Raw genomic sequence first — 27,964 nt, 5'->3', positions numbered from 1 at the left:
GGCTATTTGTCTAACATTATCAAACTCATAATTTGTATGCACAACAAAACTTAATCCATTGGATGGGGTACTAGTAGATCCTTTGACTATTCTGTTTCTTTTCAGAAGAGAACAAAATAGCAGCGAAAAGTTGAGAAGGGAGGTGTGAGGATAGATGAACAAGATGCGGTACTTATAGGCGTTAGAAAGTCAAACGTTGGCGATATTGTCAATAACGCTCGATATTAACTCTGGCGCTGGCATTATAATCAATATCGCCAGCGATAAAGTCTTTATCGCTGGCGATATTGTCAATAACACTCACTAAAAACTCGGTTGCTCTCTGATTTTTCCATAATGGCACAACTGGTTTGCCATACCAGCTGGTATGCCAAACAACTTTTTTTTTGATATGTGCATAGGAATAGACCTACCAAAGTAAATTTATTATTTTCGCGAAATCAAATTCCATTCGTTCATACAAGGAGGACCAGAAGCGGGACAAAACCCATTGTCCAAATGTGGGAAAGGAGGTGACGTCTCTGGGACCATAGATTAACAGGGTGCTTTTGTGGGGAGTGACGGATGGACGCCATGCCACTTTTCTTTAACCTTTATCACAGTCCCACATTTGGCTGATATTATTTTGCCTTTATCTCAGCATTGATACTCTCATCTCATCCCACAGACAAGAGTACATGACAGTGTTCAAAACGATTCTCTCAACTCCGAATCAACCGATTCTTGAAAAACTTCTTCATACAACAGAGAATGTCCAAACTCAAATCACTCAGCTAACAAACAAATCATGGGATTTTGGGATATTTTCACTTCAATTTTGATTCTGAACTTATTTTGGTCAAAACCCATATCTTCAAATTCATTGAGGTAAGCAGAATTATCAGAAATTCCAACCAGTTTCTTAAACTATGCTAGACAACCAGAGCTTGTTAAATGGATGTTGATGTTAGAAGAAGAATTCATGAGAACCCAGAACTTGGTTTTGAAGAATTTGAGCCTAGCAAATTGATTAGAAATGAATTAGATAAAATGGGTATTGCTTATAAGCATCCAATTGCTGTTACTGGTGTAGTAGGTATGATTGGTACTGGTGAACCACCATTTGTTGCTATTAGAGCTGATATGGATGCTCTTCCTATGCAGGTTAGGCTTTGGGTTTAGACTTTTCTTCTTAAAATTTGATTGTTTTTTTAGGTAAATAGGGTTTGATTGGTTAAGTTATGTTGTTTGCTGCAGGAAAGTGTAGAGTGGGAGCATAAAAGTAAAGTTCCTGGAAAGATGCACGCTTGTGGACATGATGCTCATGTTGCAATGCTTCTTGGTGCAGCTAAAATCCTTCAAGATCATCGCCATGAATTGAAGTGTGTGTGGGTGTATGTTTTTTTCTTACTATATGTTGTGAGTTTATGTTCTCAATCGCTCGGTCAGATCATGTATTTTGAAACATAGGTAGATGTTACATAATGTTTTCATGCCTACATTGCTTTACATATGGGTTTGGCTGGCTATTATATTGGTTTTATTGAATCGAAGTATTTACCATGTTCAACATGTTGATTTTGAGCAGCTTCGAGTTCCGATTGGTGTTTCAATATGGTAGATACTAGATGTTAGGCAATTTGCTTGTTGGACGGCTATGATTAATTTTCTTCGCTTTAAAAGTGTAACTAAAGAACAGCATTACCCCAAGCTAGTCTTTTACTGCTTTTTCATGTATAACAATCTTTTAAGACGTGATTTTAGGACATACAAGTAGGAGGAGAAAGACCCTAAGACGATATGAATCATCAGTCAAATATGTAGTTGCTTTGTTCGTTAACTTTCCAAAGGTCTGGAATTTCAACTCCCCATTCCAGTGGGAGATTTAAAGCTTTCTTATTATAAAACTGGTTTTGGTTTTCACGTTTGAAGTACTTAAATGTAACTTACTGTAATTGTCTTGTTTTCCTTCTGAATTTGTAGGAGTAAAATATCGTACACGTAGTAATCAAGCGAAGTAAAGAATACAATATAAACGAAGAGCATCGCACACAACAAAGTTGAGATGACGCACCAGATGATGTCAGCAAAGTCACGAATAAAGTGTGAAGAATTGTGCGAGGAGGTACGATATGCGAAGATGAGCGATTGAATATGAGCGAATGTGTCACATAGAGGAGGTACGATATGCGAAGATGAGCGATTGAATATGAGCGAATGTGTCACATAGTGATCCCGAAAATAATGGGTTTCTTAGCTGTCATCCACTATGTAAAGTTCTATATAAAGGGGAGAGGTCATTGTTTCTGGAGGAATTCTAAGGTAAGACTTGATCAAGAAATAGGGAGAGAGAGAAAGTGAATCTAGGTTTCAAGTAGAATTGTTGTAATACTTGAATCTATTTTGTAAACATTCTCAATCTTCAATTAATAAGACAAGAGTTCATAATGATCACCTAGAAATTGAATCGGTTTTAGTGGGGTGTAGTTGTAAGATTTCTTACAACTACATTTTTTGCGCCAGAAACAGCTTTGGATGATAATTCCTGATAGTATATCATAGATCTTAAGGAAAAAAGGGAGATCTAAAAATTTAGAAATGGTAAGGATTGAATCTGTTGTTGAACAAGGAATGACAACTTGAAGAAGTAACAGAATTGTTGAACGAAGACGAATTACAAATCTTGAGCAACAAGAAGAAAGAGTGGACGAACATCAAAGAACAGAAATTCCAGTTGGATCTCAGCGAGAACAAGGACAGAATAATGATATAGATTATGATAGAGTGAGTGTCCATACTGCGAATGACGAATTCCACAGAGGAAGGACAGAGAATTGAGAATAGCGAACCAGTTACAGCGAGTGAAGGAAATATGACGATTGCAGAGCTTAGGCAAAGATTATTAATTGAATGAAAGAGAGAAGAATAAGAAGAAGAGCGTGCGAATCTAATCCGTCAAAATGATGATTTACGAGAAGAGAATCTTAGACTACAAGAACAAAGGTCAAGGAGTGATACACGTTCAAGATCAAGATAAAGTAAAAGTTCTTCCTGACAAAGTCAATCTAATCGAAGAAATGATAGGCGAAGGCAGCATATGGAACTCATTGAAGAAAATTCGCAGGAAAATGAAAATTTGGAAGATCAAAGGGAAAGGAGACGTATAGTTGACTTAGAAACTAATCGGTATGAACATCCACGTGAACTTCTTCGTCGCGCACACATTAATCCTGAAAGGGAAGAAGAAGATCCAAGTCAAGGACAAATGATGTTACATGGCAGAGAAATATTAAGAGACCAATATGAGCGCGAACGAGAGGCTGCACGAACAAGAGATAGACAAAGAAGAAGGGAAGAATTAGAAGAGAGAGAGTTACAAAGTGGATTGCGTCATATTGATAATCGAGTAAGGGGACGCGAGCGCCATCGCATAGATGATATAGATCAAGGTCGAATTACTCCACAAGAAAGAGAAATATCAAGACATTGATATGATCGCACATGCAATGAAGAAAGACATGATAGAGTACAAATTGAAGCGAATATTGAAAGGCGTGGCGAAGAAGAGAAGACGCTGAACAACCGGAACTACAAGAAGCAATATTTGAAAAAAAATCATGAGAATAGATTGAAAAAATAAGATTAAAAAGACCCATGCAATAAGATTTGGATCAATCATTCAGCAAAGAGATTCTTAAGGAGATAGCAGAATTAAGAGAAATGATGACTGCAAAAAGAAATGATGGAAGAAGACAAGTAGAGGAAGCAGTGAAGGAAGCTGGAAAAACTCCGTTTACAAAAGAAATTAAGAGAGCACCGATACCATCTAAGTGCAAATTACCGACACTTACAAGTATATTTGATGGGAGTGCATGTGCGATACAACATGTGAAAGCTTATGCAAGATCTTTATTACAGTGGGAAAATTATGATGCAGTGATATGCAAATAATTTTGCTGCAAGTCTAGCAGGTGAAGCTTTGAAATGGTTTGAAGGACTACCTTTAGAATCCATTGGTTCATTTCATCATTTACAAAATGTCTTTTTGGGACAGTACATAAGTAATAATCTATCAAGGCCAGGGATTGAGACTGCATTCGGACTTCGCAGAAGAACAAATGAGAGTTTGTGTCATCTAACGACACGTTGGAGAACCATGTGTAGTGAAATGGGAAGACGGGTGGATGAGCGACATCTCATTCTTGCATTCATTAATGCTCTCTTTGAAACATATCTATTATATACCCAAATTTTCAGAATAAAGGATACAATAACAATATCGGAGATGCACGAATTTCAAGAAGAATACATAGCACTTGAGGAAAAGCAAAGAGATATGGAATATTACCCAGTTGAAATATCTGATTTGAAAGGTGGAAATACAAGTTTAGTCCCGAGGCTGACAAATGCTGTTGCGAGTACATCGCAGGGAACTCAAGGAAGGAATAATGCAGAGATGGAATAAAACTTAGTGGCTATGGGCAGTGCAGATCAAGCAGAGTTTAATAAAGAGTACAGAGATAAGCAACTTCAAAATTATGGAAGTACTGATACAGTTCAACCAGGAAGCTCTGCAAAACAACAAACACATTATAACAAGAAAGTTGGAAGAATAGTGTGGGAACAGATAAATTTTCCGAAGTTGAACACTACAGTGGATAAAGTATGGGAAGCTGCTCTCCTAATAGATGATATTCCAGAACCACATAATGTAGGCGAAGAGCCACCACCAGGAAGGAGGAGTAAAGAATTTTGTGTCTATCCTAGATTCCATGGTCACACAACAAGCAACTGTAGAAATGTGAGGAAGATTATATTGCGAATGATTGAGCAAGCGAAATTGGACCATTTTTTAATAAAACAGCCTAGGAATTTACCACCACCACCACCTCCACCTCAAGGAAATACATATGTAAAGGAGAAATACAGGAATACATTTTTTATTGAAGTGGGCGCGAAGGCAAAAAATTTATATTGTAACTCGATCATACATTCGTTCAAAAACATAGAAGATTTTCATGATAATGTCATAAGTCGAGTATATGCAAGAGATACTGAAGGAAGGGAGATCCTTAACTTGGTAAAAGTATCACCCTTAAAGGAATGGCTAAAGCAGAAAATCTCGTTCAGCGCAGATGAAACACCAGGAGGAGGAGAATCACATGAGTGTCCAGTGGTGGTGCGATTGGGAATTAATCCGAAACCATTGGAAGAAGATGAGGAAGAAAATGAGAAAAACACCTGGGCGATAAATAGAATACTTATAGATACTGGAAGTTCTGTAGATATTCTGTTTTATCATACATATAAAACCATGGGTGGAAGAGATGATTAGTTAATACCTTCAACATACAAAATATATGGATTTAATGGTTCTGCGAATAAACCAAAGGGAGAAGTGACTATGCGAATTCTTCTACAAAATTTACCAACATATATCACATTTTGTGTAGTGGATGTCGAATCTCCTTATAATGCTCTCATTGGAAGACCATGGATGCATAGTGTATCAGTTGTTGCATCAACATTTCATCAATGCATCAAGTTTCCTTTACCTCAAGGTGTTGGCATTATAAGAGGAGATAGAATTGAAAGTAAAAATTGCCAAGAAATTGATATTGACAAATGCGAAGCAAGAGAATTCAAACGACGGAATTGGAAAACATATGCAGAAGATAGTCAAAGAGCAGAGAGACTAATGGTTGATGCGGTGTACGAAGTTGGGGAAACAAGCATGCGAAGTGCTTGAATAGATTTTTCTGCGAATAAAGAAAGTTACACATATGTTCTGTAGATATTCTGTTTTATCATACATATAAAACCATGGGTGGAAGAGATGATTAGTTAATACCTTCAACATACAAAATATATGGCTTTAACGGTTCTGCGAATAAACCAAAGGGAGAAGTGACTATGCGAATTCTTCTACAAAATTTACCAACAGATATCACATTTTGTGTAGTGGATGTCGAATCTCCTTATAATGCTCTCATTGGAAGACCATGGCTACATAGTGTATCATTTGTTGCATCAACATTTCATCAATGCATCAAGTTTCCTTTACCTCAAGGTGTTGGCATTATAAGAGGAGATAAAATTGAAAGTAAAAATTGCCAAGAAATTGATATTGACAAACGCGAAGCAAGAGAATTCAAACGACGGAATTGGAAAACATATGCAGCAGATAGTCAAAGAGCAGAGAGACTAATGGTTGATGCGGTGTACGAAGTTGGGGAAACAAGCATGCGAAGTGCTTGAATAGATTCTTCTGCGAATAAAGAATGTTAATCGAGGTTAGAAATACAGTTTCTATGGAAAAGAAAAGCATAGAGGAAAAATATCAAAAATTGGAGGGTACACTGATTTTCGCACAAATCCAATTGAATGGTTATGCGAATGAATATTCTGGAAAACATATGCGAACTTAAGAAGATTCAAAAAGTGCAGAAGATAAATTACTAGAATAAAGTGTATCAGACTTTCTTTGAGAAAGATGATTCGATAAAAGCATTTATGTACTACAATTGTATGAATTAAAAACTTGGAATGAGAAATTTCAATTTCATATGGTAAATCCATAATAAGAAAACAAAATGAGAAATCTTTATAATAAGACCTTTATAAAAGGATATAGAAAATGATATTTATTATCAGATTGGCTAGGAATTCGAATGTGGCGTGCACCCTAGTTAGCTCATATGCAAGAGGCAATATAGTAAGACCTATCGCACGTCACAATCAGAAAGACCTAGAAGGCATGACTCAAGGGAAGGCTACAACGACCCCGAAACTTGAGTTGTGGAGATTTGGGGTGAGAATTAAATGATAATGCCCATCCGGGAGAGATACCTTAAATTTTCAGTCTAAGATAGTAATCTTAGATTGAGAGCCTAAGGTGAGAAAGGCTCTCCCAAGGAGTGCAGAAACTCGATCAGGGCGTCGAGGTACACGGTTGAGTCGAGAGTGCCCGGGCGTCTGGAGCGTACCTTGCCACTCTTGACAAGTCCTGACTATGATGCACTCGGTCCGAAGATACCCCACTTAGGGTGCAGTCTTGCTACCATAAACCCCATAGGTAGTATATGTGAGAATACAAAATCAACTGGTTGTTGAAAAACTGGATGGGAAGAGCCATAATCTTAACCCGATAGAGGTAAGCTTCCTTGAAGGGGCAATCAGGGGGAAGATAAGGACGGCACCCTCCATTAGGGAGCTGAATTGTGTCAAAAGTCGTAAATATCACAAGACTTGTAACTCATACGAGTACTAAGACTTGTGATATTATGCGAATTAACCTGAAGAGGAAATAATACAAGAAAATGATAAGACGAGGTCAATGGGTTAATACACTATGGTGTAAAAACTGCCTGCGATTTCGTCGCACATAAACAGAGGCAACGTAAGACCTTTACATAGGAAGGAAAAAATAAGACCTCATAGATAATACAAGAAAAGAAATTATTCATAAAGTTACACATATGCTCGCACCAAGAGAAGTTTTTAATAAAGGCTAACAATTATATTTGGTGTATCAAGATATGACAAATAACAAGAGGCAATAATGGGAATGCAAAGGAAGTGTTATTTGTCCCATTTTGATAGTCTTATATGCATATGAAGAGGTTATAAATATGAAGCGAAGAAAAGAAGAATTATATTAAAAAGACGAAGACTGAATTTACAACAAAAAATTACAAGTAGAAGAAGCAATCAATTTTCATCTCCCTCATTTCGCTCAGTCTCAGAATCATAATTTCTTCCTCAGAATCTTCTTCTCCATCAGTAACTTGGATATCAGAAATTGGTACATTTTCAGGAATCATTGGAAAGCTGTATTTCGACAAAGGAATACAATTCTCTAGACAAACTCTTTTAACAGCAGCCTCACGAGAGCGATTAGCATCGTTACTATTGTTTTGGACTAAGTTACACCAATTTTCCTTCAATTGCTGATACTTTGAGTTACGAGTGGATGATTCTTCTTCTTTAGCAGCCAAGCGAGTTTCTAGCTCTGCAACTTTCTTTTGATACTTCTTCTCTTTCTCTGCGAAGCATCGACAAAAGAGTTAAAATAACAGAATTATTCTTAAAGAATATGAATGAAGATCAAAGAACAACAAATGATCTTCATAATTGGAAATAATGTCTGCGACTAGTGTAGTTAGCTCAGTGTGAAGGCTAACATTTACGCCTAGATTATTTCTAGCATCGTTCAGAACTCTAGCAACCCATTTAAACTCAGCTTCACTTTCTATAAGGAGTTGAGATCGAATAAAATTTCTTTCCTCAATAAGAATGTCCCTCTCACGAAAAGCTGAATCACGTTCTATCTTAACCTCAATAAGGGATTCTTGAAATTGTTCTAATGCTTTCGCACCCCTAAGAACGATTTCATATTTCTCAATAATGAGTTTATTCTTCTTCGCCTCTAATACTTGAATTGCTTTTTTTTCCTCATAAAAACGCCGTTTAAGATTATTGGCAGCGGATAATGCATTTTTATGGCATTCTGTAAGGGTAGTATATTTCGATCTTAATTCTTCCAAGCTAAGATTTTCAAATCCTCGAGTAATATAATTATTTAAAGAGAAATTGAGGTGTTCTAAAAGGTCATACAGGTCTGCGAAGATAATTAAGTAAGAAATGCGAACGATAGCATAAAAGAAAAGGAGTGAAAAATATAAGTTGCATACCAATGAACTTAAAGAAGTAACAGAGTCATCTATCGCTGAAAGAGATACACTCATTCAAGGTAGAATAGCTTTAAGTGTAAAAGTGAATCAACTTAAAAAATAATATTCCAAATTAGAAGAATCTTATTCTTCTCTTGCGAAGAAAAATACCTTTCTTATTTCTAAAGAGAAAAATCTTCAGTCTCGACTTAAAGGTTTAGTTGGAGATAACTTTGATGATGCGATGGACCGTTGGGAGAATAGTTGTCTGACCTTGATTCAACACCTTATTTCGCAAAAGGAAGGTAGTCATAATAGTTTGACTGCCTTAACTATCTTTTCTTTGTCATATCTTTTTGAGTTCTTCATCTTACTGAAATTTTGTATTCTACTTTTCTCAGAGTCTGAGAAAAATCTTCATTCCTCCATTTATGTTTTGGAGGCTAAATATGCCAAAATTCGGAAAGAAAATGCACTACTCGTCTCTGTCCTTACTGGTTCTCGCGACCGAGCAGAAAGAAGACTTGATTATCTTGCTTACTTTAAGGATATTCAAGATAGGAATCATCAGAGAGCACTTCTTCGTCAAGTTCATCTCCGGGCTGAAGTCCTTGTAAATGATATTTTATTGTCCAAATCTATTCCTCCTACATCAATCGAACCTTTGGAAGTAGATGATGATGAAATTCCTCGTCCTGCTGACAATGATTATGATTATGAAAGTGGTGGAGAGAATAGTCTTTTGGAAGATGGAGAAGAGATCCCTTCTAAGGAAGCAACTGCTGGTGCTAATCAAGATGAAAACGAAAAAGAAATCTCTTCTAAAGAAGTAATTGCTGGCGATAATCAAGGTGGCGGAGAAAAAGAAGTCCCTCTCAAAGGAATTATTGTTAGTGAAGATCAGAATCGAAATGCAGAAGAGGTTGGCGATAATGAGAACATTGGCGAAGAGCGTCCATTATCTCCTTCTACTGGAATTAATACTGAAACATGAGCTTCTTATCTAGTTCTATCTTCTTGAATTGTTTCATCTTTATTATTTCTTGCGAATAATATTCTTCAACCAACTTTGGAATTAATTTTCTCTTTTAGTATTTTGCTGGCGAGAAAGATAATGCTTCTTCTCTACTGATTCCCATACTTGCCTCTCATTATCTTTCTTGCGAGAAATGATCTGTGATGAATACTTATAAATATTTTGTTTTGTCATGTGGTCTTATTTTGCCTTCCTAATTAAAGGTCTTATTATGCCACCTCTTGTCATTGCGACAAAATCGCAGGACGACCTTGCACTTTCATGCAAAAACCCATTGAATTTGCCTTAACTTTTTCTTTTGTATTATTGCCTCTTCAGGAATGTTGCGACAATATGATAGGCCTAAATATTCTTGCGAAAATAAATCTCCATTACATTGCCGCCTTGCGACGAAATCGCAGGACGTCTTCGCACTTTCATGCAAAAACCCATTGATCTCGTCTTATCTTTTTCTATAGTATTATTGCCTCTTCAGGATTGTTGCACAAATATGACAAGCCTTAATACCCTTGCGAGTAAAAAGCCTCATGACATTTGCGTCTTAAGACACTTATCAGCTCCCTAATGGAGGGTGGCGCCCTTATCTCCCCCCTGGTTGCCCCTTCAAGGAGGCGTACTTCTACCATACAAGGTTAGATCCTCCCATCCAGTCTTAACAACAACCAGTTGTTTTCGCAGCCTCTTATCCCTTTTACCTATAGGGTTTATGGTTACGAGACTGCACCCTAAGTAGGGTTTTCTTTGGGCCGACTGCATTATAAGCCAAGACTTGTCAAGAATGGCAAGGACGCTTCAAACACCCTCGGCACTCTTGAATCAACCGTGTACCTCGGCGCGTTGATCAGATCTGCACTTCTTGGGAGAGTCCTTATTACCTTAGTCGCCCAACCTAAGTCATATGCTTAAGCTGAGAATCCAAGGTGCCTCTCCCGGATGGGCTTTATTGACCCCAAATCTCCATGACTCAGGTTCCGGTGGCGGTGTAGCCTTTCCCTGAGCCATGCAACAGGTACCCCCTTATATGACGTACTTTATGTCTTACATTTTCCTCTTGCGAAATTTTATTCGCGAACTAGGGTGTACGCCATAAAGGTTCTCCCCTTTCTTTTATGTCATTGTTCTATGATTATCTCTGCGAAAGTTTCGCACATCATGATCTTGTTTTGATATGAATAATCTCGCAACTATTATTTCAGAATCCATAACTTCTCAAAGCTTCTTACGGATAATATCTTTTAAGTACAATCTGTTTCATGGTCTGTCAAGTCTATGACCACTCTACCTTCTGGATCCATTAATTTATAAGCTCATATTCCAACTATCTCCTTAATGATGTAAGGTCCATCCCATTTTTTCTCTAACTTTCCAACATTTTCTCGCTGATATATTGGTGTCTCTCGCAGAACTAAATCTCCTGGTTGGAATTCGCGTACTTTGACACGTTTATTATATTCTCGGGCTAATCTTCGCTGATAATTCTCCATATGTTGTAAAGATCTTTCTCTTTTTTCTTCTAATTCATCAAGTTTGCTTAAGATCAAACCCGCACTAAGATTTTTCTCCCAAGCTTCTCTCTTTGTTGTCGGAATAACAACTTCTGTTGGTAACACCGCTTCAACTCCGTATGTTAAACAAAAAGGTGACATTCCAGTAGCTTCTCTTGTAGTTGTATTATAAGCCCATAATGCATTATGTACTTGTTCACACCATGCTTTATGATCTCCTTCTAATTTCTTCTTTAATATATCTGCAATTTGGTGTGACAGGCAAAGACACACAGAAGCTTGCAAGTATACAAGGTCAAGTTTATAGAATGGAAGGAAAGCAGGGGAAAGTCCACAGGGAGTGGGAGCATACAAGAAGTTTTCCTAAGCTAGCACATGATGTAAAACAAGATACAATTTCACAATGTTATAGTGGCAGTGAAACAAAGAAGGCAAATGACATGAACCAAGGCTGCAAGGTAAAGCAAAGAAAACAGCTAAGAAAACAGCAAGGTAAAGCAGCTAAGAACCAAGGCTTGGAAGCCAAGGGCAGAGGTGAGTTTGTGCACTGACTTCAGTGCACAAAAGGCTTCAAAATGCAAGAAAAAAAGGCAAGAAAATAAACTGAACTGAAAGCAAACAGAACTGAACTTGAGTGACTAAAAAAAAAAGGAATTGTGGCTAAGCTAAGGCTTAGATTCCACCTGGTGTCCTAATCAGATAGCATATTCCTAGGTTGAGTTGAGTCCAATGCATACAATAGAAAGGAAAGAAAAACAGCTTGCTAACAGAAATACCCCTAGTATTGACTGTCTTTTGACAGCACAATCAATCACAAGCAATCATAGCACTGCTTTCTTCCCAATGCACAAGAAAAGCAAGCATATGGCATCCTATCCTAGCAATCTACCATTTGACAGTGCACCAAGGCTTCATCAGAGCCTCAGCTTGTTGCTAATTAGCTCATACTACACATGTTGACAGCATCACATTCATCACATATGATAAATTAAACACAATAATCAACATTCAAGATAAAAATCAAAACATCACAACTTTCACTGTTAACTGCAGAGATGAACTGAAATTTGGAATTGCATAAATTTTGTTTCAAGTTTCTACTGGCTAGTCCAGAGAGCATCCCCCCTCTAATTCACAACCCTTACACCTATTTATACCCAAAAACAAAATCCCCAAAAATCAGGACTACATCAGTCCAATTAGGGTTTGGTGAAAATACAAAATAAATCAAATAAAATCCTACCTAACTATGATAACAACCCTAATAGACTAACCCATGCTTCAATTATACGTACAATTGATTTCCCCAAAAAATTCCCAAATCAGAAAAATTAGGGTTCTTATAAAAATTACTAAAATTTACCTAATCACTGTTGACACTGGTGGATGTCGACCCATGCCTCCAATCCTTCTCCTGATGCTTCTCTTGTTCTTCCCATGCCCTAATTGCTTTTCTAGCTCATCTATTTCATCAATTTCTCTTCTAGGGTTCCTGTGAGAGGAAAAGATCGAGGAATTGATGTTATAGAAAGCTAGATGAGTAGGGGAATGATGGCTCGAATGGTGATGGTTGAATGATTTGGGGGGGAGAAGATGGTGGAGTGATTTGTGGGAGAAGATGGTGGAGTGATTTGGGGGGAGCGTCACTGTTGCAGAAGAGGGGAAGAAGATGGATTCGATGGTTTTGGGAGAAGGGTGTGTTTGGCTAATCGGTGTAGGGTTCGGTCGCTATGGTGTGTAGCGGGATCATCGAGTTAGATGTTTGGCGAATCTCGACCATGGGATATGGAGATGAAAGATCAATCTGACGGTGAGATGAAGTGGATCCTGTAGCGACCGTTGGATTATACAATACAACAAAATTAACGACACCAGATGGAGATAGGTGTTGTAGTGTTTTGCAGGGACTTCAGATTTTGATGCACGATGAAGAAGCGACCATTGGATGATGAGATGGATCCAATCTAACGGCTGAGAATGGAGGCGGGTATGGATATAGAAAATGGGTTTGGGTAAGGGTTTTGGGCCTTGGGTATGCCAAGCCCATATCTTCTTTAAGAACAAGTCTTCCTTCTTGAGCCCATTTCCAGCTTTTTGGACGTGCGCTCCATTCTTTGCGGCTTCCTTGCGTAATTCCTCCCGGCTTTTCACTACTTTTCTGCTCTATTCCGCTCCGCAATTCATCCAAACTTTATTTATTACCTAAAAATATAAAATTAAGTAAGAAAAATATTTATTCTTGAAAACAATGAAAATACAGATTATGGGATAAAATGTAGAATTAATGCACAAAAGATGAGTTAAAATGCCAACAAAAAGGGATAAATATATACAATATTAGGCACTCATCACAATTGTTTTGTTTGTTGTCTCTGCCTGTCCATTAGCTTGTGGATACAAAGGAGTAGACTTTCCACATTTTATCTTAAATGCATTAAGTAACATTTCTATGTTCTGTCCTTCAAACTGTTTCCCATTATCAGATACCAACTGTGCAGGAATTCCGAATATGCAAATGATATTTTCGAATATGAATGTAAAGATATCTTTGTCGCGAATATGTTGTACTGCCTTCACTTCTGTCCATTTTGTGAAATAATCTGTTGCGACTATTAAATATCTTCTTTGTCCAGATCCTGGTAAAAATGGCCCCGCAATATCTAAGACCCACTTTCCAAAAGGCCACAAACTGGTTGAAGATGACAATGGTGCTCCAGGTGCATGTATTTTCTTTCCATGCCGCTGACAATCTTCGCAACGTCCTGATATTTGTTTTGCATCTTCGTGCATGTATGGCCAGTAATAACCTTGCATTTTTGCTCTATGTGCCAAAGATCTTCCCCCGCTATGATTGCCAGCATCCCCACTATGTAACATTTTTAGCACCTTTTCTCCTTCTTCTCTTGTCAAACATCTGAGTGATGGTCCATTAAAGGATTTTCGGTATAGCGGCCCATCTCTTAATTCATAATTTTTTGCTCGGCTTTTTAACTTGTGTGCTTCCAATCTATTTCTTGGTGTTTCTCCTTTCGCCAAATATGCATGAAGTTTTGTTCTCCAATCTGCGATATTGTTCGTTTTTTCTTCTTCTCCACCGTCTATTATCATCACATTCACTTCTTCTTCTTCTTTATTGATTTATGGTGACAGAAGTGTCTGTATTTTTATGCTTCTCGCAGTTGGATCTGTCATCATGCTTGAGATGAAAGCAAAAGCGTCTGCGAGTCTGTTATCCTTCCTTGAGATGTTCCTCCATTTTATTTTTGGGATTTTCGCTGACAATTCTTCAACGAGCTTCTTGTATTTATTCAAGGATGGTGCATTTGTAGTGTACTCTCCCTTTATTTGGCGAATAACTAGCTGTGAACCACTAGTGATCCTGGCATTTTGTAGTTTCATTTCTATTGCGAACTTTAAGGCATGTATCACAACTTCATATTCCGTTTCGTTATTAGTGGATGCGAATTCTAATCTGAATGAAAAATCCATCTTCGCTCCTTCTGGAAAAATTAAAACAATTCCAAATCCATTGCCTTCTCATTTGATGATCCATCTACCAATATCTCCCATATATTTGGTTCTGTTAATAAGTCTTTTGGATCTCCGTGTTCTTCTTCTATATCCATCATTTCTTCTACCGCTTCATCTTCTTATAAAGGAAATTCTTCTAAGAAATCTGCAACAACTTGTGATTTTGGCGAAGACAACTTGGTATTTTTGTTAATACCTTTATTTTGTGCGCTTGAAAATATATGCGGAGCTTAGATGATGCATAAACTAATGTTAAGATTAGCTTCTCAATCTTTGAGTAATTCTTCTCGGCAGTATTAAAAGTTTTGCTAATGTAATAGATGGGTTTCTCCATTCCTGCGTCTATTCGCAATAACACGGCACTTAATGCATGCGACGTCGTCTCAAGATAGACTAATAATTCTTCTCCTGATTCTGCTTTTTCTAAAATAAATGTATTCATAAGATGTTCTTTGATCCCTTGAAAATATTTTTCGCATTCATCAGTCCATTTCAATTTCACACCCTTCTTGAGTATATCGAAAAAATGCTTGCATTTGTCTGATGATCGCGAAATGAATCTCTCTAGCGAAGCTAAAAGTCCATTCAACTTATGTACATCTTTTATTGTTGCTGGTGTTGGCATGTCACGAACTGCTTGCACTTTTTTTGGATCAAACTCTATTCCTTCCTTTGAAACAATGTAGCCTAAAATTTTTCCCGATGCAACTCTAATGGTACACTTCTCAGGATTCAGTTTAATGTCATACTGCCGCATTTATTCAAAAATCTCCCTCAGGTCCTGTACATGGTCTTTGGATTCTTTACTCTTTACTAACATGTCGTCCACGTATACTTCTAATGTTTTGTGTATCCATTTCGCGAACACCTTCTCTACCATTCTTTGGTATGTTGCTCCCGCATTTCACAAACCAAATGACATTTTCGTGTAACAATATAAACCTCTAGAGGCGAAAAAAGCAGTATGCTCTTGATCTTCTTCAGCGAGAGGGATCTGGTTATATCCTTTGTATCCATCTAAAGACGATACCCTATCATTTCCCGCTGCTGATTCCACCATTTGAGGAATATCTGGTAACAGAAAGCTATCTTTAGGACAGGATTTGTTTAAATCAGTGAAATCTATGCAAATCCTTATTCCTTTGTTTTTCTTTGGAATAATGACCATGTTCGCTATCCACCCTGGGTATTTAGCTTCTCTTATAATTCCTGCATCAAGCATTTTCTATAGTTCTTCTTCTATTTGGGAATGGTAGGCTGTTGCGATTTTTCTTATTCTTTGTTTAAATGGTCTCACATTCTTGTTAATGTCCAGCTTGTGACATGCAATTGATGGATCTATTTCCGGTATCTCGTCCATGCTCCCTGCGAAAATGTCTTTATATTCTCGCAAAAGGTTAACAATTCTTTCTTCTTCTTCTACATCCATCTTGGTTACAATTCTCAATATTAGAGGTTCTTCTATAGTCCCAACATTTAATTCTTTTGTTGGTTCTGCGGCAGTGTAACTGGACTTGGGTTCTCCCATTGGTGTTGGTTCTTTTATTGTTTTTACAGGTCCTTCTCCTTCTTCTGAAATTTCGCTGGGTATTCCCCTGCCTTCTTTTGCCCTTATCGTGTACACTCTAAATTCTTTTTATTTCTTTGCCTCCTTTGCCAACTTTCTGCGAAATTGTTTCTTTTTTGCTCGTCCTTCATAATTCTTTACTTCAATTTGATGACATAAATTCGCATTGTCAACATCTCCTCTGATTTCACCTATTCCATTTGGTGTGGGGAATTTAATACATTGATACAACGTTGATACTACAGCTTTTATCGCATGTATCCATGGTCTTCCTAGCAACATATTATATGGCGATTCCATATCCATCACGCATAGTGTCACGTGTGTTTCGATCTCTCTTAGTGGAATTCGTACCACTATTTCTCCTTTAGGTTTTGTTGTGGATTTTCCAAAGCCATGAACAAGATATGTTGAACTGGACATTTCTTCATCTTTAAATCCCATTTCCCTGAACGCATGATAAAATATTATATCCACTGAACTTCCGGTATCGACTAAAGTTCTGTTCAATGTCCATTCTTCCGTGGATTTTGTTGTTGTCCCCTACTCTTTTCGCGTAATAGGCACTGTAATAACCAATGGAGATGTGTGGTTCAAATTTTCTTTTGGTATTTCTGCCGCCATGAATGTGATATTTTGCTTTTCCCAATCTTTCAAGGGTGATGTCTTTTATACCGCCATAACCTTCCTTCCTTCAAAATCTCGTTTATGTATCCTTCCTTTGATGTTTTCATGGAATTCATTAACCATTGTTTTTGTTATCATATTACACTCCAATCTTTTGTCATCTTCATTGACTCTAATCATTTTTCTTTTAACTGGTTCACTGATTTTTTTAATCACTTTCTTGATTTGAACAATCTCAACAAAAATCTTCAACTTTCAATCTTCAGCCTCCCTGTTACTAGCGCCATCATGTAGTTGCAGAAAATCCTACACTACACCCCTCATAAGATTTCATTAACATTCAACTCATTTTAGATTAACAATCTTAATTTTATTGATGAATCTTTGAACAATCTTACAAGAAAAGATAAAGGAATCAAGAATAACCTCTGCTCTAGATTTTCTCTCTCCTATTTACTTGTTTTTCACTCAGAAAAGATATCTCTCTTTTCCTTTACAACTGAATGGCTATTTATAGGGAATTACATAGTGGATGACAGCTAATCTGTCCTTTATTTTCGGATATGGATTGCGACATTCTCGCAACCTAACAAATGTTAACATCGCAAACTCTTTAATTTTCGCATGACCATCACATTTTTCTCATGATTTAGCTGACGTCGATTATTATGTCATTTCTGAAAGTGTTCTGTGACACTGTTGTGTTGTGTTGTTGATAATTTCGCTGAGGCATTATTGCTGCGAGATTCTGATCCTACACTAGATACATCATCTTTTAACAAAGTTTTCTTGGATAAAGATTTTGATGCGGGTTTCTTGGGAGTGCTCTTGCCTTTGCCGAAAGTTTTGTCATTTAAAGGATTCACCTGCGCGAATAATCAAGATAAGAAACAGAGGCAACAATATTGTTGAAAATAGAAAGTGTGTTTCTTACTTCCTTATTCTGAGAAGTTGATGCCTTGCGCGAAGTACTGACCTTTTTGGCATCCTACGAAAGAGAAGAAATAACGTATAAGAAGGAAAGTTACGAGAATTTACAAGTTGGATTAAGAGGATCACATACCTCTACTTTCTTTTCCTCATTTGCGAGTAATTTAAATTCCCAAGGTTTGGTAGAGAGGGAAATCTTCAGGTAAAGGATTGTCAGAACCATCCGCAGCTTTACCAGATACAAAGGACCCTTTTAAGATGACATGGCAATTGAGCCAACTAGAATCATTGGATCTGCCAGCAGTGCGATTAGAGTTTGAATTCCAATCAACATCTCGCATAATTTTTTCATCCTCAGCGATACCATCCATTATCCTTATGCAAACAACCTATTTAGTCACGTTACTCTTCATAACAATGACATAATAGTTCTTAAAGATATTTTCAAGAGTATACTCAGCAGGATCTATAATTTTATCACGATGATCTTCTTTTCGCACTTCATCAGGATAAGAATTTCCAAGGCCAGCTGCGCGACGAGCATATTCTAATGGTATACTAATAGCACCACCACTCAATTTAAATATTCCCCGTGTGAATATTTCGTCAGCAAGAATTCTATAGAAGAGAGGAATCTCAGGGTTATATAATGGAATTGGTAAAAATTGAAGTTGACCTAATGCAACGATGACTTTTTGATTAATCCATTGATCAGATTTGGTTAGATCAAGGTTAAGTTTGGATGCGAAATTATATGAAGGAGGAAGAGAGAGTTCGTAACCCCTCTGGTTGAAATCAGTTTTTAATCTGTTAAATTCAATCTCCATCTTTTTACCAGCAGGAGCCATTGAAGAATGGGAATGAAGAGTATAAAATTGCAGAGAAGGTGAAGAAGAATGAAAGAGATAAGAGGAGAAAGATAGAAGAGAATATATAGGAAAGAGCGACCCGTTTTTCAAGATTTATTCTCATTAATGCGATGAAATGAACGGATAAAAACGTACGGTTAAAAAGGACGTGTCAAAATATGAATGGTTAAAAGGACACGCGCACATGAGGAGAGCTTAAAATAGGGAAAATTGTCGGCAAAGTAAAATGAAAAAAGATAAGCATGTGCGAATTACAAGAGGGGAATTTCTCATAACGCTCACTCTGAAGAATAAGAAATATGAGAAGAGGCAAAATGTTGGAGTAAAATATCGCACACGTTAGTAATCAAGCGAAGTAAAGAATACAATATAAGCGAAGAGCATCGCACACAACAAAGTTGAGATGACGCACCAGATGATGTCAGCAAAGTCACGAATAAAGTGTGAAGAATTGTTCGAGGAGGTACGCTATGCGAAGATGAGCGATTGAATATGAGCGAATGTGTCGCATAGTGATCCCGAAAATAATTGGTTTCTTAGCTTTCATCCACTATGTAAAGTTCTATATAAAGGGGAGAGGTCACTGTTTCTGGAGGAATTCTAAGGTAAGACTTGATCAAGAAATAGGGAGAGAGAGAGAAAGTGAATCTAGGTTTCAAGTAGAATTGTTGTAATACTTGAATCTATTTTGTAAACATTCTCAATCTTCAATTAATAAGACAACAGTTCATAATGATCACCTAGAAATTGAATCGGTTTTAGTGGGGTGTAGTTGTAAGATTTCTTACAACTACAGAACTCTTCATATCCGTCTATGGGATGAATGTTGAACATGTAATTCGTAGCTGTACAGTGGATTACTTTTTTCTTGGCCAGCTTCCCACCTCCAAAAGTTATTCCTTGGATCACACTTCCATATTGCGCTTAATCAGATTTTTTTCTCGACCACTTAAAACTACTTTGATGTGATACCTTCGCTAATTCTGTTAGATAGCTAATTTCTTAATGTAAGGCAACTTCACATAGTTTTAGTTGTAAGATTTATGGTTGGATACAATTCAAATAGAGGCATTTCCTCTTTAGTCCACTAAACCCGATCCATCTTAATCCCTATTCCAGCGGGACAAACAATTTAATCGCTAGTCCAAAAAGGTTTGAAAACAGTAAAATTACTGTGCTAACCCTAATAACACGCGTGTCAGAGTCACAAACAGATTAGGCATAGAGAAAAAACACGTGTTATTCAGTTTCTCCTAGTTTTCATCGACCTTTTTTAGTTTTCATTCTTCCTCATCTACAGTTTTTCATTCTTCATAGAATACAAAAATCAAAACTAGGTCAGTTCATCTTCTTTATTCAAAATCGAGATCTTCTTCTCCTAAATCGAAAAATGAAATCAAAAAACAAACCAGATCTGTTTCATCTTCGTCAAAACCAAAACTAGGCATCTTCTTCATGAAATTCAATTGAAAGTTTCCAATCGAAAAACAAAATCAAAACCAAAAATGGTTACCAATCGAAAAATTAAACAAATAATTACGTAAGCAATTGTGGAAGAAAGTGCTTCACGCTCAAAAAGTAGAAGAAAAATTGTTGATGATTCAAACAACAAAAACAAAAGCCTGCTTCTAATTCACCAACAATACATAATATATCCAACAACAATTTATGTTTTTTTTATGTATCACATGCTTTTATGCTTTCATGTATTACATAAGGTAAAAGATTTCATACATATTAGAATGTATTACATTGTTTTTTTTTTATGTATTACATGCTTTCATTCAGTAAAAATATTGGTATGTAGTGCATGTTTCTTTCATGTTTTTTTATGTACTAAATGGTTCCATGCTTTCCTAAATATTGGTATGTATTGCGCTCTTTCATAAAAAATGTCCTAAAAAAGTACATGTCAATATGTACTAGGTAACCCCTAATTCATGCTTTGAATAAGTATCAGTGCATATCAACATGTACATATGTATTAGGTACATAATATAACAATTTGTCTTTGACCAAATGAACCTGTACATATTGATATGAATTTGGGGTTCATATTTTTTTGAGAATTTTTGTTACAACATTACTGCTATGAATTTGGGGTTTTTGTCTGTGTAGTCGAATATTGGAAGTTTCACAATTTTTTTCAAGTTTTGGATATATAAATTTAGGAGTTTTCAGATTTTTGCTAAACCCTTAGTTCATGCTTGAATACATATAAATATGTAGTAAGACAAAGAGTGATTAGTTGATGATATGTACTGTATAAAATCCTAGCATAGTTTATGCTTGAACATATCCATATGTACTTAAGGAAAAGTGAGTTGATGTAATACATGTCAATATGTATCCTTTGAATACCAAAAAAATAATATGTAGTATGTGTTAATACAATACATAGTAATATGTATTGTAGTGTTGAATACAAGTAGAATTCATCAGCGCTGTATATCAATATGTATTATCGAATAGTTGGATTGCATATGCATCAGGTACATATCAATATGTATTGTCGAATACTAATGGATATTTGGTTGTACCGTGAATAACTGGATAGTTTTGATAGTGTCAACTACCAGTACGTATTCGCCTGTATTGCGAAAAATGAAGTGCATATCACCATGTACTTGTTGATGTATTGTTGTTACTTTGTTTTCTTATGAATACCCTTGTTGATTATGCATGTGATATGAAAGAAAAATCCATATGTACTAGTAAAAATTGCTGTACATATTTGGTTGTACCGTGAAAAACTGGATGGTTTTTGATAGTGTCAACTTCCTGTATTGCGGAAAGTGGGTGGTTTTATTTTTCTTTCAATACATAATTGTTGAAACATTTTAGTTCTAACAATATGTTTGGTATTGCATGCCAGGTCACTTATTGTACACAACAACAAGGCATAATATTGGTTTCAGTAAACTCATGCTGAAAACTCGAATATAACAAAATGTTTGGGATTTCTGCCAAAAAAGGTGTTGCTTATAATTTTAAAAATACAATCCAATATGTGTAATGTTTTCAGTTTTATTTTTGTTGATTTTTTATACCAATTTTATATATGCTCCTAGCATACATATCAGTGAGTACTGTTAAATTCTTGATATGTACTGCTTACCCCCTTCTACTGCATGTTTATGTATGATCTTACAATAAATATCCATATGTACTGTATATATGTTGTGTATAATCCTAAAGCACATGATGATATGTACTGCTAAAAGCCCTAATTTGTAGTTGATATATGTGATGTTGATGTACTTTGTTCTTGAATTAGTACATATCAACATGTATTGATGGGTATATATATGACCACTGCAATAAATATGTACTGGGTAAACCTTTTTATGCTTATTATGTACTATAGGTAAACCCCCAATACATATTGATATCCAAAACACACTATCTTGACATTGTTCATTCTTGTTGCATTACCAGCTTTGGTGCAGGGTTCCTTGGTTCTTCATGATACGCCTGCATGGTTGGGATCAGTTGGGAAGGATTGGCAGATGGATCTAGAGGGGCCATCATGTAAAATTTCTTTTCCTTTAAACATACTGTGATCTTTTAACATCTCAAATTGCACAAAATCACTATGTGCAGTAGTTGGTATAATTAGAGACATTATGTAACTCTAATTATATCAATATGTACTAGGTAAACCCAATGATACATAACAATAGGAACCATGTAAAAAAACCTAATTTATGTATGTTTTTGATAGTACATATTGATATAATTAACTATCTATTTGTGTGTAAAACATCATTTATTCTTGAATATGAGAACTAGTACATGTTGGTATGTACTGTTGTTAGGTACTGTTTGAACCCTTATTGATGCAAACAGTGCATATCAATATGACCTGTTATTTTGCTTTATGATGCAAACAGTACATATCAATATGACATGTTATTTTGCTTTATGATAAAACAGTAATACCAACTTGAAAAGAGCATGTTATCTTGTTGTGGAAAAGAGCAACATGGTTAGTGCATGAGTTGTTTAAACACATACTAACCATGTTGTTTAAACCCAATATAACAGGTAATACCAATATGACCTTTTATCTTGTTGTGGAAAAGAACATGAACATGGTTAGTGTATGAGTTGAAATGAATAAGCGTTAGCCCATATCAATATGTAGTATTGTCGAACATATACTTTTGAAGTACATATTCATCAGTACATATCACCATGTATTTGTTGATGTATTCTTGTTACTTTGTTTTCTTATAAAATACCCTTATTGATTAGGCATGTGATATGAGAGAAAAATCCATATGTACTGGTAAAAACTACAGTACATATTTAGTTCTACTGTGAATAACCGGATAGTTTTTGATAGTGTCAACTGCCAGTACGTATTTGTTTTCGATAACTCAACTGCAAATTAAATCATACGCATCCTACTGATCATATGTATTGTTGGGTACTAGATTACATATGTGATGTTGACAGTACATATTTATCAGTACATATCTTCATGTACTGATGGATACAAATTACACAGATACTAGGTGCATATCAACGTGTTATTGTTACTTTGGTTTCTGATAAAAAATGACTTCACATATCCAACTTCGAGTATTCATAGAAGAAGAAAAAATGACTTTACAAAGCCAGAATTTTCATGAAGGAAACTCTTTATCGTCATATGTTTTAACACAATGTTAGCATTTTATTCTTTCTGTATTACTTTTATAGCGTCGTCAAAATCATAATCAACACAAATGATATATGCAGGCACCGTAGATGGAGGGGAATCTGCGGTATTCTGGGTAGTATTGGCTAGGTGAGGCTGTTGATGAGGAGCTTAAGAAACTGAAATTAAAAGATAATGGGGCAAATCAAGTAGTAGGTTCTGCTACTGGGGTGCTACTCCATTGCTGACCCTGAAGCAAAATCTGAAATCTCCCACTCTAACTTAAAATGACATGGGTGCTGAGAATAACTAGTTGAGAAGAGTTCTATTACGATCTGAATGGATGCATTCATGGACAGTTGAAATCCTTTTTATATTCAGTGTTTTTCTTTCTTCTATATTAGTTTCTTGGAACTGAGATTTGTTGGTTGGTCTCAATTTGTTATTTACTGTTTCCTTGTATATATATCTGGAGACTGGAACTGAGAAACTATTGCTTACATTCATCTGTGAAAACAGTGTTTATTACTTTGATATTCATTTTTCTGAAAGTTGTGTATTAGACTTTCTGGTTTCTAGTTTTATATAAATGATTAAAATGCAAATTACATATATTACAGGTCATGTCTGAATAAACTGATGCAAGGTTGAGTGCGGGCTAATTTGGCCATTTCGAAAAAAATATACATGTGCGGCAAGATCAAATCATTAAGATATTGGACCTCCGGATACTATTTTTAGTCCAAAATCATGACTTTGAACTAGCGGTTAAAATATTTTTATGGGTGAACTACGCAGTAAACAGGTTCCCTAGAAATGAATTAACCAGTAATTCCTACATTCAAATAGCTAATTTATACGCTTAAGTTTTGTTACATGATTTCAGTTTGTGCTTTTGACAGGGAACTGTTTTCCTAGTCTTTCAACCAGCTGAGGAAGGAGGTGGGGGAGCAAAGAAGATGGTAGAAGATGGAATATTAGACAACGTTGATGCTATCTTTGGGCTCCATGTCTTTGCTGACCTACCAATTGGCTCGGTTGCTTCTAGACCCGGTCCTTTGGTTGCTGGTAGCGGCTTTTTTGAGGCAGTAATTAGCGGAAAGGGGGGTCATGCAGCGATCCCTCAGCATACAATGGACCCAATTGTAGCAGCATCTAGTGTAATTGTTAGTTTGCAACACCTTGTCTCACGTGAAGCTGATCCACTGGATTCACAGGTATCTGCCTTAATTATGTTTTCGTATTAATAATCAGTTATACCTGTCATGAATATTTTTAGCAGCTTTGCTCTTTCTTCCTACTATAACCTGATTCTCATGCAGAAGCCATAGTGTGCTGTATCTATCTTCCCTCATTTTTGGCGTTCAATATCTGTTGTTTCTTCGTGATAAATGACTTTTCAAAAACTAAAGTATATTTCAAATGGAAGTACCAATTATTTATCATCTCCATCACTAAAAACAAGCATTGTTTTGCTCAGGTTGTAACAGTTGGAAAATTCCAAGGAGGTGGGGCATTCAATGTTATTCCAGATTCGTCACCATTGGAGGCACCTTTAGAGCCTTCTCGACAGAAAGCTTTATACAACTCAAGAAACGAATTGAAGAGGTACAACCAATTACAGCTTCATGCTTATTCCAAGTCATCATGGGACTGATTCTCTTCAACTTGCATTGTGACAGGTTATAAAGGCGCAAGCTGCTATTCATAGCTGCAATGCTACAGAAAAATAAACTCTACACAATCATAATAAAGTAGGAAACAAACCAACCAACCAAAAAAACCAAAATAAGCCCTAACCTGAAAAATGGAGGTTGAGTTTCAGGAAACAAAGGTTGTTATTTATGTGGAATTAGGAGATTTGGATCTTATATTAGGATGATACCCAAACGAACCCTAAAAATAACCATCAGATGAAGACACTAAAGAAAAAAACATAAATGAAATCAACTTACCCATCCAATCGTTCGAACTTGAATCGAGATTCGTTGGAGCTGAAAAATGACGATTCACCATTATTGCCTCTTCCGGTTTTAGTTTGAATCGAGAGTTGGAATTCTTCGGGTTTTTTCCACCAATCGCCATTGCCAAAGCTCTCTAATTTATGATGAACGAACGAACTGATAAAACAGAATTAGATCCGACTTAAAAGGGTGTTTTGGCCAATTAAAAAATACACTTTATAACTTCCGCACGTGTACTGGACGAGCGAGTAAAAAATCTGGTCCAAAAGGACCAGCGATTAAATTTATTTTAGGATTGGATTAACCATTAAACGGGTCTCCTAAAATTGGATTAACGAGTAATTCCTATTTTTGGTTTCCACGTCCGAAGTACTTAGTACTAACTTACTGTAACTGTCTTGTTTTCCTTCGGAATTCTTCAATCCTTCTATGGGGGTGAATGTTTAACATGTAATTTGTATCTGTACTGTGGATTACTTTTTTCCTGGCCAGCTTCCCACCTCCAAAAGTTGTTCCTTGGATCACACTTCCATATTGAGTTTAATCTGTTTTTTTTCTCGACCACTTAAAACTACTTTGATATCATACCTTCGCTAATTATGTTAGATAGCTAATTTCTTGACGTAATGCAACTTCACATAGCTTCAGTCGTAGGACTTCTGGTTTTAAACAATTCAAATAGCTAATATATATGCTTAATTTTTGTTAAGTTGAAATTGTTACATGATTTCAGTTTGTGCTTTTGACAGGGAACTCTTATCCTAGTCTTTCAACCAGCTGAGGAAGGAGGTGGGGGAGCAAAGAAAATGGTAGAAGATGGAATATTAGACAACATTGATGCTATCTTTGGGCTCCATGTCTTCGCTGACCTACCAATTGGCTCGGTTGCTTCTAGACCCGGTCCTTTGCTTGCTGGTAGCGGCTTTTGGAGGCAGTAATTAGCGGAAAGGGGGGTCATGCAGCGATCCCTCAGCATACAATTGACCCAATTGTAGCAGCATCTAGCATAATTGTTTAGTTTGCAACACCTTGTCTCACGTGAAGCTGATCCACTGGATTCACAGGTATCTGCCTTAATTTTTATGTTTTCGGGTAAATAAATCAGTTATACCTGTCATGAATATCATTAGCAATAGGTATCTCTCTCTTTCTTCCTACTATAACCTGATTCTGATGCAGAAGCCGTAGAGTTTTGTATTTATCTTCCCTCATTTTTGTCGTTAATCCATCTGTTGTTTCTCCGTGATAAATGACTTTCCAAAAGGATGATGCATTTTATTCCCTCGAGTATATTTCAGTAATTTAGAGTAACCTATGCCTTCGGTTTGAAAACACAAAGATTGGCACTTTTTCTTCTTCTTTATTTGCATCTCGAAGTAGGAAGCATTTCTTTTTGAACAAATGAAATTACCAACTATTTGTGAACCTCCTTTAGCATCTCCGTCGCTAAAAATAAGCATTGTTGTCCTCAGGTTGTAACAGTTGGAAAAGTCCAAGGAGGTGGGGCATTCAATGTTATTCCAGATTCTGTCACCATTGGAGGCACCTTTAGAGCCTTCTCGACATGTTAGAATTCGGGCATCCAACTCAATATCAATTGGCAATAAGTGGAGAGGCCCATAGGATTATAAACCGCAGGGTCTTAGATTGCCCAAACAATATGGACTAATAATCTCAACACGCCCCCTCACGTGTAGCCTCGTTGGGTCTTACACGTGGACAATAAATCGGGTGGCGCGGTCTAAAGACTCGTCGCAAATTGCCTGCTCTGATACCATGTTAGAATTCGGGCATCCAACTCAACACCAATTGGCAATGAGTGGAGAGGCCCTAAAGGGTTATAAGCCGCAGGATCTAGATTTCCCATACTATGTGGGACTAATAATCTCAACACGCCCCCTCACGTGTAGCCTCGTTGGGTCTAACACGTGGACAATAAATCGGATGACGCGGAGTAAAGGTGTGGTCTAGCGACTCGACACAAATAGCCTGCTCTGATACCATGTTAGAATACGGGCATCCAACTCAAAACCAATTGACAATGAGTGGAGAAGCCCTAAAAGGTTATAAGCCGTAGGATCTAGATTTCCCATACTATGTGGGACTAATAATCTCAACACGACAGAAAGCTTTATACAACTCAAGAAACGAATTGAAAAGGTACAACCAATTACAGCTTCATGCTTATTCCTAGTCATCATGGGACTTATTCCCTCCAACTTGCATTGTGACAGGTTATCAAACAAGCTGCTGTTCAGAGATGCAATGCTACTGTTGACTTCCATCCAGAGAATAAGATATTTTTTCCCGTAACCACTAACAACAAAGTATTACATAAGCATTTCGAAAATGTCGCAGGGGATATGCTGGGGACCACTAACGTCAAAGACATGCAACCATTAATGGGAACGGCAGACTTCTCATTTTACTCAGAAGTGATACCAGGATGCTTTTCTTTCATAGGAATGAAAAATGAAACACTTGGAGAAATCCCATCTGTGCATTCACCATATTTCACTCTCAATGAAGATGTGCTTCCTTATGGTGCAGCATTACATGCATCATTAGCTACTCGGTATCTCCTTGAATTCGAATCAAAATCTCATCCCTCTGATCAAAAGGTTCGTGATGAGTTGTAA

The 27,964-nt window shown here is 36.7% G+C and overlaps 1 long non-coding RNA gene and 1 pseudogene across 1 annotated transcript; one reads left to right on the top strand and one right to left on the bottom strand.

The window, feature by feature from the left end:
- Nucleotides 1-581: 581 nt before the first annotated feature.
- On the top strand, nt 582-27,964 carry LOC113349493 (annotated as a pseudogene).
- LOC113349494 lies at nt 24,778-25,444 on the bottom strand. Its single transcript, XR_003360196.1, has 2 exons — nt 25,317-25,444; nt 24,778-25,080 (listed from the first exon to the last, which is right to left on the bottom strand). It is a non-coding gene; the product is annotated as an uncharacterized LOC113349494 (long non-coding RNA).

This window comes from Papaver somniferum, chromosome 2, assembly GCF_003573695.1.
Source record: "Papaver somniferum cultivar HN1 chromosome 2, ASM357369v1, whole genome shotgun sequence".
In the NCBI taxonomy this organism is placed as follows: domain Eukaryota; kingdom Viridiplantae; phylum Streptophyta; class Magnoliopsida; order Ranunculales; family Papaveraceae; genus Papaver; species Papaver somniferum.
The sequence above is the reverse complement of the archived record's forward strand: the minus strand, read 5'-3'. Positions and strand labels throughout refer to the sequence as shown.